The following is a 13,309-nucleotide window of genomic DNA, read 5'->3' as shown; positions in this document are numbered from 1 at the left end:
CCGACTACCACCACCTTCTGTGTCCTACGACTAAACTTCATTTGGATGCAATTTGGCAAGTCACTAATGAGTCCGACCTGTTCCCTGGTTATTCTGATTCTGCTGGACACACTTGTGGAATATCTGGAAATTCACCCTAACTTGCGCTGCCAGCAGGTTTCCATGCCCCGTGTGAGTGAGTCCCCTACGTGTGCAGAATTTCCTCCTTATTGCAGCCTTAATTGGTTTGTCCTTTACCCTGCCATTATTTCCCTTGAATGTGGATTAGACAGCCGGAGAAACAACCTTTTAATTTCCAACTTGTCACATGTTTTGTGACTTTTATATATTTCACAGTGACCAATCTCTCATTGTTTGAAACACTAGAGAACACAGACCGAGTTTCCTCATCAGGCAATCTCACCATCTGTGGGATTAATCTGGAAAATGTCCATTGAACTTCCTCTGTCGTCAGTATATTCTTTCTCAGATTTGGTCACCAAAAATGTACTCAATGTTCCAGGCATAGTACTCACCAATACGCCATTAAACTGCCTCAACATGTCTTTACATCTGTATTCTGAATCCCTTAAAGCAAAGCAATCCAAACTTTAACTTACCACTTGCATATATTCCTCCAAATAACTTTCACATTCATTGCATTTACGAACTCATTGTGTGAGTTCTTATAGAAAGCCTTCTAATAATGTAAAATATGCCAATTGTACTGGTTCCCCATTATCTATGCTGTAAGAATCAACTTCAAACAATTCCAAAGCTTGTCAAGTATGATTTCCCTTTCAGAAATGCGTACTGATTCTCGCCAATGTTACTCTTAACTTCTAAATAACGAATGTCACATCCTATATAATACATTCCAACAGTTTCCCCACAAATGTCGAGTTAATTGGTTTGCAGTTCTCCACACTATCTCTTCTTCCCTTTGCAGATGCTTGAATCACTACCGTTCATCTATAGTGCTTGGTTCAAGTTTACTGATGTCCATTTATCTTCAACGGCTTCCAGACTATGCACAATTCAGTGAGAAATAGAACACAGTCATTGACAGTGCAACTAATACTTCTATTAGTGGTTTATTTCTGAAGATTTTGGTATGAAGTACATCTGGCTTGTCAAGTTAGCAATGCTTAATCCAGCTGCATGTTCAAGTAATGCCTTGTTACTGATATAAATTGACTTTATATCTTTCGATCCACAAGTCCTATATGAAGATGTCGTATTTCTGGGTGATTTTCTGGATCTTCCTCCATGAAGACAGATGCAAGGTAACTGGTTATTTACTTGGCCATTTCCCTGTTATCCATAATAAGCTCGTCTCTCCTGATTGCAGATTTCCACGTTTGACTATGCTTTTCTCTTTCCTTTGAAATATACATCATAGATTTATGCAGTCTTTATGTTCCTATTTGTTTGTGTGCATGTTCGCTTTTTGATTACCTGACCCGTTTCTTGGCCCTCCTTTTCTGGATCGTAGATTTCTGAGAATTCTCAGGATTCCACAATGTCTGGAATTTTTCTGAAGTCACTTCATGTGCTTAAAATAATCTTTAATTTATTATGCTAATCATTGTTAACTCATTTTCTCACTCTTGGGTGTTCTACCCGAAATAAATAAACATATTTTTCCGACGTTGTAGTATTTCTATAAATCTCCTGGTCCTGACCATATATATTCAGGAACACTGCAGGACAGGAAAGACATAGCGGGGGCCCTGGTTGGTACATTTGCATCATTGGTAGCCAACGGGTGATGTCCTGGAGGACTGGAGGGTAGTGAATGCTGTGCCGTTATCCAAGAAGGGCTACAAAGATATACCAGGGAACTATAGACCAGTAAACCTAAAATCTGTAGCACGTAAGTTACTTGAGAAGATTCTGAGGGAGAAGATATACATGCATTTGGAAAGACAGGGCCATGCGAATGAGGGATTATGGCTCACAAGTTTGTTAGACGGCTTTGATAATATGACCAGTAACTTTGACAAGGGCATGTTTGTATATTTAGTCTATATGGATTTCAGTGAGGCCTTCAATCAGGTTCTACATGGTACGCTCCTCTGGAAGTTTAGATCGCATGGAATTGAGGGGAAGCTGGCAAATTAGGTCCAAAATTGGCTTGATGATAGGAAGAAGAGGGTAATCGTGGAAGGATGCTTGTCGGACTGGAGGCCTGTGATTAATGGAATGCCTCAGGGGTCGGTGCTGGGACTATATATATATATATATATATATATATAAAACACACACATATATACACACACACGCATATGTATGATTTAGCTGAGCATGTACAGGCATGATTTTTAAGTTTCAAGGTGACACTAAAATAGGTGGAATCGTGAACAGTGAGGAAGGTTATCAGAAATTTCAGAAATTACAGCAGTACATTGATTAGGTGAGGAAGTGGGCCGAGAAATGGCAAATGGAGTTTAATTCAGATAAGTGTAAGTTCTTGCATTTTAGAAAGTCAAATCAAGGCAGGAGTTTCATGGTGAATGGCAGGGTCTTAAGGAGTGCAGTGGAACAGAGTGACACTGGAATTCAGGTTCACAGTTCACTGTAAGTGGAGTCCCAGGTAGACAAGGCACTGAAAAAGGCATTTGACTCACTGGCCTTCATCAGTTAGAGAACTGAATATCGAAATTAGGGAGTTATGTTGTAGTTATACAAGATGTTGGCGAGTCCATACTTGTCACGTCATGTTCAGTTTTGTTCACTTTGCTCTAGGAAGGATGTTATTAAACTGGAAAGAGTGCAGAAGAAGTTTACAAGGATTTTGCCAAGACTCAATGGTCTGAGTTATAGTGAGAGGTTGAACAAGCTTGGAGTTTTCACTTTAGAATGTATGAGGCTGAAGGGGATCTGACAGTAGTGTAAAAGATTATGGGAGGCAGTGATAGAGTGAATGCACTCAGTTTTTTTTCCCCCAGGATTGGGCAACCACGGACTAGAGGGCATCAAGTTAAGGTCAGAGAGGAAAGGGTAAAATGGAGCCTGAGGGGCAATTTCTTTTACACACAGAGTGGTATGCATATGGGACGAGCTACCAGCAGAAGTGGTTAAGGCGGGTACATTCACAAAATTTGATAAAACATTTGGACAAGCACACAGGTAGGAAAGGATTAGAAGGAAACAGGGAAATATTTTGTTCGGAATGCACAAGTTTGGGCCGAATGGCCTGTCTCCGTGCTGTAAGACTCTATGAGTCTAACAACCATTGTTCTCCTGCTGAATTTTATATTGTACTTCCCCAATTCACTGGAGCGAACTTGACACTCTAGCCTCTGGGCTTCCATGATGTTCCAGAATGCTCAACCATTCCATATTGAATGCAGACGCCGTGTAAAATACAACATATTAATGTCACTATTCCTCCAAAGCTGCTTCAGAGCAAGGTTAGTAATTAGTCCTTCCGACCACACAATAAACAATAGGTGCAGGAGTAGGCCATTCTGGCCTTCGAGCCTGCACCACCATTCAATATAATCATGGCTGATCATCCTTGATCAGTATCACACAGCACCAAATCCGAAATAATCTACCTCTAGTTTGGTTCACAACATACCCTTCAACCTACCTGATATACGCTTATGGAATTTATTTTTCACAACATTAGCTGTCACTTAGTTTACTCAGTTTCGATTCAACTTGACACCATCTATTATTACTGCAGAACCCACGAGTATTTGTTACTGATTCACAGGATGGGGGCTTCATTGGATAACCAGTATTTGCTGGTCATGTCAGACGGCAGTTAAGAATTAACAGTGTTGTCTTGGACCTGGAGTGACGTGCAGGCCAGACCAGGTAAGAACAGCCAGTTTCCTTCACTAAAGGACATTAGTGAACCAGATGAGTTTTTCCAAAAATCAACAATGGATTTCTGATCATCATAAACTCTCGATACCAGATACTTATTGAATTCAAATTCCACAATCTGCCATGGCAGGATTTGAATCCATGTCCCCAGAACATTACATGGGTCTCTAGGTTAAGAGCCGAGCGATAATATCAGTATGTCATAGCTTCCCTTTGCATATAGTTGCATATCTAATTTCCAGAGCATATGATGCAAAACATTTGCGCGACAGTTTTGGTTCAGATATATAACACAACAAGTTTGTTTCTCTTTGCTATTTGTAAGATCCACCCAAACTGATTCTGTGGAATCTGATGGACAGAGCCTCTGTCGTTACTAGCGATAGACTTGGATAAGGCATTCGGGGAGGCTCACCTCGATGCTGAGATGATCTGAAGACATGTCCAGCAATACAGGACAAGCATCAACATCCATTTCGCTCTGTCAGAATAAGTGTCACCGTATATTCTCACTGCTCCCTCACACTCACTGTATATCTGTTACAGCACCTACCCTCAACCAAGGCTCACGCTCTACCTCCAAATAAGGCTCAAGCGCGACCATTCCCTCTGTTGAATTCAGTACCTTCCTCCCCCACATTCTCTGTCCCTGATGCAATAGCCCCGCACACTAATAGCATTACATTCATACAACACTATGGACAAACGCCCTCCGGCCACCTCATCATGTCACACCTCACCTGGGAGAAAATGATGCTTGCAGATGCTGTAGATCAGAGCTCAAAATGTGTTGCTGGAAAAGCGCAGCAGGTCAGGCAGCATCCAAGGAACAGGAGAGTCGACGCTTCGGGCATAAGCCTCACCTACCCCAGCACTAACAGCAGGCACATCCACTCCCACCCTCACTCATTCTCTCCCTTTCTCCCATTCCAGGAGAAACAGCCTGGAATAGGACAGAAAGGGCTAAGCCGAGTCGTGGAGTGCCGGATATCCGTTCCCTCATCCCCCTACCATGATATGTGGGGAGGATCCTGGAGAGAGCCGGAGAGGACCAGGAGGCCTTGTGTGGAGATTGTGAAACATCCACGTCCCACCAACCGAGTAAGGAGCAATATTCTGTTAAGAACAATTCTCAATTCAAACCTACTGTCAGTTCCAAACTCATCTCTCTCACTCGCAGAAGAACAGATATCCCATTGCACAGAGATGCAGGCATTGAATTACACAGAAGTATTGGTAAATACCCCAATATACTAGCATGCACAATGCATACAAGGAGATAAGCATGCACACACATAGAAGCACACAAAGACATATATCGTCACACACAAATAGACACAAACACAGATAGAAACACACGGGCTGATACACAGACAGACATAGTCACGCAAATACAAAACAATAACAAGCACATGGACACACACACACACACACATATAAATGCACATTAAGTCACAAATAAACACTTTTTTTATTTATAAGGAGATCAAAGATTCTAGGGAGAAGGTAGGAGACTGATGTTGTGGAACATATTAGAAAAGACTGAATGGTATTTCAGACTCGATAGGGCTAATTCTGCTCCTTTTTTAATGCTCTTCCTGAGACAGCAGCAGCATCATGTTTGATTGGAAAGAGTCAGTGGTAATGTGGGAAAAGATTGGAGGGCAGAATGGTTAATGTCGATTCCTAGTTATTGTAACACTATATTAGAAATGGGGCAGTGATTTGACATGAGGTTAACACAGTTTTTAAAAAATGTGTCCCACAGTGGAAGAAGGATGTCCCTTTCCCTTCACTGTTGTGCTGTCAGTGGTGTCCCCATCCTCAGGGAGCAGTGAAGACTCGGTTAATTAGGGTATTTTAGTTTGAGCTTGACTGATCTTTGCTGGACAGGAGAGTCAATGTTTATTGGGAACAGACAGGAGACGGATGGTCAGACACACTCGGATCAGCCATGAGCATTCTGAATGGTGTCATCAAATGGCCAACTGCTGCCCCTTTCCAATGTGTTGTTCCATCAATCCATCCTCCCGACTGTTACAGGAATATACTGCTGCCCCTACTCCATGTGTTGTTCCCTCAATCCATGCTCCCGGCCGTTAAAAGATATACTGCTGTCCCTACCCCGTGGGTTGTTCCCTCAATCCACCTCTCAACGCGATTACAGGGTAGACGACCATCCCATTCAGCCAGACTGTATCGTTACAATGAGACGGGAGGAGAACATTCTATCCCTACAAAGAATTACACAGGAATATAGGATGAAGTAATTCAGCTCGTTGAGTACATTACACAGCCCAGAACGAGGCCATTCAACCCGCCTGAATTGCTGCACAGGAACAGGGATGCTGTCACTAACAGGAAATAGTAGAGATATATGATTTTTTAAACAAAACTGTAACTAGTTTTGACTCAGAGATCACTGTAGGGTCATCAATGATCAATAATCTATGTAAAATATCTGGATGAAGGGACTGAATGGATCAAAGCTGAACTACCTTGTGCACCAAAATGATCATTCAATAGATCTTCAAATGGAGGTAGTGAATCTGCATTATGATGTAGACAAGGAAGGTTAGTGAGGATACCCTCAGCAGAAACAATATAATGTGAGTTGTCTATTGCAGTCAGGAACAATTTAAATGGAGAGAGATTGCAGAACTCTGTGGTGCAGATGTTTTTCATATTCCTGGTACTTGAATCATATGAAGTCTATCTGCAGATGCAGCAAGCGATTCGGAAGGCAAGTGGAATGATGCTGTTTGTGGCAACGGGTATTGGGTTTAATTAGCAATATTTCACTGTATCTGTACAGGGCATTTCTGAGACCACATCAGGTACACTGGGGGCAGTTTTGATCCTCTAAACTAAAAATAAAACCGGATACAATTCCTTTCAAAGATGTTCAAAGATGCTTCCTTTTACTCATTCCTGAAATGAAGGCCTTTTGTTATCGGGAATTATCTGTTTGGATCTTAGATGAGAAATCTTATTGAACCACGATTTTCAGAGAAGTCTTTCAGCTGGATACATATTTTCTCTTGGTTAAGAAGACGAAAGCTAGATAATATTTTTTGAATGAGATGCATTGGTATTAACACAAATATTATGAAGATATCAACCGATTTTTAAAAATTATGCAGATGCATATAAACATCTCATCAAATCATAAAACGGGCACATTATTTTCTTTTGCTAATGAAAGGCACTGTGCACAACAACAGCAATGATGCTGCATACAACATACAGTCTATTATCATCCATTCCAGAGAATGTACATGGAGGTGCACATGGTCCAGTTTGGTTTTCAGTTGACATTCTTGTATTTTTCTACACAGAGACGGAGAAAAATATTACTTGCTTCAGAAGCAGCAGCCAATTGGTCTCTCTCTCTCTCTCTCTCTCTCTCTCTTACTGTGTTCTGCCTGAAAACAAGGCATGAGAGCAGAAAAATCCTGAGTCATCTTTACCACTCCTAGAGGATTCCTGATGAGGATTCACAGCTCGAAGAAAAGGGAATTCAGCCAAATCCAACTGTTCCAGGAAGAAATCCGCATTCCCACACATTTCTGTGAGCAGAATAAGTTCAAAGTCAGAAAAAAACATTTGGGACACTATCATTTTACCATTTGTTCACAGTTCAACTTTATGTGTCCCAGATTTTTCTAGAAAATTACCCAGTCTGATACCGATATCATTGGACACAGCATTCAACTGGTTACATTTAAAATTTGCTTTCACCAATAGAGGAGTGGGAAAAGACATGAGTGACCCTCCAACATTGGTCAGAACACAAACAAGAGATTCTCAAAGGGTTGGTAAGGTGTGAATTCCCTTCCACAGAAGATTGTTATGCCTGGATATTTCCATGTGTTCAAAATTGTCTATGTAAGACATTTGAAAGACAAATGAATGTAGGGAAATGATACACTGACAGAAAAGTGCTGCTGAGACCTTAATCAGATCAAAGTGCATGGTAGAGCCTCACTCAGAGATGACTCAAAAATGCTTTGCTCTCTCTGATTATAACATGCAATAACAGTACATCCAGGAAAATTGCAGCCGTTTACTTTGAAATTACAGAAAATGAAAACAAAAGGAACAGGAATAGTTAATTCGGCCAGTCAAGCCATTGTATACAATCATGACTGACCTACTGTTAGCATTACCTCCTCCTTAATGGCCAGATATTCACAATCCTGAACTGTTTGACAGGTCAAAGATTCATGTACCACCTCTTTAAATACTTTCAGTGATGTAGCTCCCCTTACTCACTAGTCCAGATAATTCCTGACATTGATTACCCTCTGTGAGAGGAAAACACTCTCTACACATACACCATCACCTATTGATATGAACAAGTGGTGAACACAGGGGCTCAGGAAAGAGTGAATGGCCTTGAGATCAAGGCGGTAGTTGGCTGAGGATGTTATCGGGACCACCTACTTATTTGAGCTTAATGAGAATCAGGTCTAACCTTCCCCACTGGTTGGGGTCTTTCAGAGCATAAAGGAAGATGTTTGTGGTCGGTGGCCGACAATCCTTTCAGTCCCGGGACATCTCTTCAGGAAATCCTCAAATTAACTTGCTCAGCACAAACATCTTCAACGCCTGTATGCCCCCATTCCCGGTGCTCCCCATCTATCTCAAGATCAGAAGCAGGGTGATCACTGAAGATCACACAATATTCAGAACAATTTGTCCCCCCTCAGCTCCTGAACCGGTCTGTGTCTATATTCAGCAAGACCCAAACAACATTCAGGTTTGTGCTGTTAAAGTGTCGGTAACATTCATGTAACAGCACGGCCAGACACTGCACATTTCCACAGTTAAAAGAGGAGCTCATTCAGCATCTCAAGCTGGTTACATGGATATGTGGAAACCATTCAGCCCATCGAAATGACTGAACAAGAAGAGGGACAGCCCATTTAATCCTCCTGCCTGTTCCACAGGAAGAGGAGGCATCTAGTCAGTACATTGAGCTGTTAAACAGGAACAGGCAGAGTCCAGTAAGACCCCTAAACCTGTTCTATAGAACCAGGAGGAGACCATTCACCCCTCGAGACACTTACACAGGAATAGGAGGGTGTCACTGATGCTCCATCCTGGAAAACAAATGGAGCAGATACTGCACTCACAGATGGCACACGATGTTCCTCGTGGCTCCATTGCCTGTGGGACACATTATACTGTAACATGTTTTGCCGGCAGTGAGGAAGGAAGCCAAATGTTTTGTGCCAAGCCTCAAGGAGGCATCTTACATCTCCAGGAAGACAGACCCATGTTCTCCGTGGGTGTCAGAAGCTGGTGGGGATAGTTAACTGTTTTAGAGTGGAGGTATTGTGGCTCCTGTCGGGATGGTGGATAACGTGAAGTTCTATGTATGATCACACACCAAATACACTGTATTAATGTTGGAAAAGTTTAGTTCAAGACTGGCCCTCTCTCTCTCAATCGAAATGGGGAGTCGAGTGGAGTGAGAGGGACGTTCTCAGAGTCTTTTAAGCCATCGAGAATCATGTAAACTAAGTAAAGAAAACATGGAACTTATCACCGTATTAGTTCTGTTTGGAATATAATGAGTGACTGTCCATCCACTTAAGGTTCAATGCAATCACCTCTTATTCCTTCAAAGTGCTACAGATTAACCCTCAGACACTCCCGATGGTACAATCATCCCAACAATGAGTCTAGTGAATCTCCATTACACTCTTTCTGCCAAGAGGATTATTCCTTATAAAGGAGAGAAAATCTGTGCACAATACCATAAATACTATCTCAACAACACTCTAGGGTGGATCACACTAATTCTGTTCCCTCACTTAGCTGTCTCAGCTTCTTTCCTGTGGTATAAAAAAGCCATTCCTTCTCACTACACTGCGAATGACATGGCATTTTGAAGTTTCTTACATCTTTGCGTCAGTCATCACCAGAGGTGCCGATGGAGATGTATATCACGTTCAGAGGGAGACTCAATCAGAAAGAATTCACTTGAACCAGGGAATGGTCACCTACCTGAATGGAAATTACTTGCAGGAACAGGGAAATCAGGCAGAGGAAGGGAGCTACCTTTCCTGTTGTTCTGCTCTCATGGGATGTGTGCAGTCCTGGTCAGGCCAGCATATTATGCTGATCTTGAACTGAGTGGCTGATTCAGCTGTTGCACAGGATAATAAAGGGTAAACCACATTGATGTGGGTTTGCTGTCACACAGAGACATGAACATGGAAGAATAACCCATTGCCTTCTCTACAGGACATGAGGCAAACAGATAGGCTTCTGTTTAAAACAAGTGGTGATGATTTCATTTGCATTCCATCAACTTCCTTCATGAGACACAAAAAGATTATTATTGTGTGCCGCTTGATGATGAGTCAATGACTTGACCACCATGCACTGTCTGTCCATCTGACAGATTCTGTGGAGAGGACAAATTACCCATCTCAAGTGCAAATATGTTGTGACGTAAGCATAGTTAGAAGGGACTCGAAACGGTTAAATCTGGATTTACTAAAGGCACAAATGATGGATTATTCAGCAGTTGCATTGAGGCTGAGAATGTGACTGAAATATCCTGATAGTGGTCCTGGGTAGGATTGGTGAGTGGGGAGAATATGTAGAAATGTGAATATGAATGGAGAAAAAAGATAATGGAGTTTCAGAACAGTCTGGTTTCTCCTCGCGTATTGTTGAGTAAGTTGTGGACAGTAATTTGCTAGTTTTAATCAGTAAGGAATAATTTTTTTGACTGGGTCTGAAAATGATGACTTCCAAATTTTAAAATTTGAATATGAACAGCAATTCAGTTCAACTCAGTTTAATGGTCAGATGGAATGACTTACCAGGAACACCAACTATAGCGAGGATCGGATAGTAACCTCCTTGAATAATCCAAAGGATATCTTCGATCCGTGATGCTAATGATATCCAAGGCTGAGAAAGGTAGGAAAGACCCAAGTATAAACTCCTGTCTGTTGCAATATTCCAGTCGAAGATTCTCACATTTTGATCCATTTTTTGAACGTCCCAGTCTAATGTTCTCAGATTCTGATCTCTCCTCCTCCGTCTCTCGAGCTACTGATCCCTGTTAGTCCAGTCGATGATGCTCCCGCCCATACTGGGATAACACATTGAACCGAGTCCTTAATTAATAGAAGAGGCAAACCCTCCAGTGACACATCTCGGATCCACGGAGACTGACATCAATCACAGTCACTGAACAAATAGCTCCAGCCAACGCCTTTCAATTCAATATTGTTTTGTTCAAATTCAAAACAATGATTCAAATTGTCATTTTCTGGATGGGCTATGTGAGGGTGACTGATGGAACAAATCTTGAGGCTGGTAGATCAAATGAGTGTAATCATTCAATCTGTCTTGGATGCAGGAGTAATGCTATAAGTTCATCAGAACGTAAACATGCATCTCTGATTATACATCCTGGAGCTATTGATCAAACATCATAATTTCAATTAAACATTGAGACAATTTTTATAGTTTATGATCTGAAGGGAATGTGTGTCTGAGAAACGTGGGGTTGTAACAGACAAATGGCATGGTTATGTTAACAGAGAATTGAACGTGACAAATGCAATTCAGATTGTTATTCCAGGTTCAGAGAGAGTCAGATGAGGCCTGTGCTATTGATGTGATCGATGTTAGTGAACTGTGATGAAATGTCATTTACTGGACTTCAATTAGAGTGTGGCTATGGCATTGTGGAGAAGACAGAAAACAGAGAGAATTGGGGGACATGGCAGTTCAGACAGGAGGGAGGGGCAATAATATTCCTCAATCATCAGTGTTGGAATATTACTCTTTATAGCTCATATGAAGAAAAGATTCAAGGATACATCTAAAGTGAGGAATGAGGAGTACAATTTGTTTATTGAACACAAAATACGAGGACAAAATTATTTTCTGTCCGTACTAAACTATGGGAAGTACAAAAAAAAGATACACTCATGATATTGAGCTATATAAGTTGAAATGTGTATTACAAAATCACGGAAGTGCTCTGCAGTCTATATCAATCATTATTTGGCCCACAGCTGAGATGCTGATTTCCCCTATGTCAGTGATCCACCTCATTGAAATTGTCTGGCGCATTATCTCAGTACTGAGGGGGTTCTCAGTTCCTGCTGTTGTTCACCCAGTCTATTTAAATTAAATCACCTTCTCACTGTAGAAAAAAAAACACTTGGCCTTTTGGACTCTGTTTAACTGTCAGCAACTCAGCTCTGTGATATTGTTGGCGATAAATGATCTGGGACCACAGCCAGTATCCGCGCAGTGCTTAAACCGTATAGCAATAGATAAAGGCCTTGCAGTCCGTGAGAATTTCTAAATAAAACTTCCATTTTCTGTTTGTTCCTGTCTATCTCCCTTCTGATCTATCCTACTCACCCGCGTTTAACATCCCACCAATCACACCCTGTTTCCAAATTGTTCAGTTGTATAGCTTGATGTTGTGGCCATTTTGGAGAAATGGATAGAGCGGGGACAGGACTGATCGTTGGAGGCTCCAGGGTTTAGATGCTTCATTCAGAACAAGGAAGGTACTAAAAGTGGGGCAGGGTGGGGTTTGGGGTGGGGGAGGGTGGGGTGGCATTGAAAATCAAAGACACCATTACGTTGGTAGAAAGGATGCTTGATAAGGACTCGTGTACTGAGGTAGCATGGGAAGAGGTTAGAAACAAAAACGGAGAGGTCACCCTGTTGACAGGTCTCTATTGCCCTCTGAAAAGTTCCAGAGATGTAGAGGAAAGGATTACAAAGATGATACTGGATAGGAGCGAAAGTAACAGATTAGTTGTTATGGAAGAATTTATCTTTCCATATATTGACTGGAAACGCTACAGTTCAATAACTTTGTACAGGTCAGTTTTTGTCCAATGTGTGCAGAGTGGTTTCCTGACACCGTATGTATATAGGCCAACAAATTCCGTTATCACGTTTTACATTAAAAAGTTGATTCTGATACGAAAATCGTAATATTATTATTATTTCTACTGTTAATATTTTTCCTAGCGAATTAGACAAGACATGCCAGGCATCCCTTTAAGGTTTTATAATTGAAATCTGTGTCCATGATTATTTACCAAATATTTAACTCGAACTTATTACTATTTTAAATAGTTTCAAAGGCGCAGCTCCCTTCTGAAAGATAACCTGAGTAGCTGGTTTTGTGGATGAAAAGAATCCTGACTGAAATCAGAATATGTTACCTTTTCTCGTGATTCTTCAAAGTTTTTATGCTATAATTTCATTATTTCATCTGTGTTCTGTTACAAATCATCATTTTTTTCAATACAAGAACTTTCTTTATCACTAGGTTGACATGTTTCAGAATCTTGCGAATCAGATTATCCTTTCTTTTGCCTTGGAATTATTTCCTTCTCAAAGGTACTTCTTTCACTAATGCTGAAGCAATTAATTTAATTTCTGTCTATTTTGTGGCTCTTCAAAAACAGACAGCTGAAGTAGACGT

This window comes from Hemiscyllium ocellatum, unplaced genomic scaffold, assembly GCF_020745735.1.
Source record: "Hemiscyllium ocellatum isolate sHemOce1 unplaced genomic scaffold, sHemOce1.pat.X.cur. scaffold_1312_pat_ctg1, whole genome shotgun sequence".
In the NCBI taxonomy this organism is placed as follows: Eukaryota; Metazoa; Chordata; class Chondrichthyes; order Orectolobiformes; family Hemiscylliidae; genus Hemiscyllium; species Hemiscyllium ocellatum.
This window is presented reverse-complemented; position numbering follows the sequence as displayed.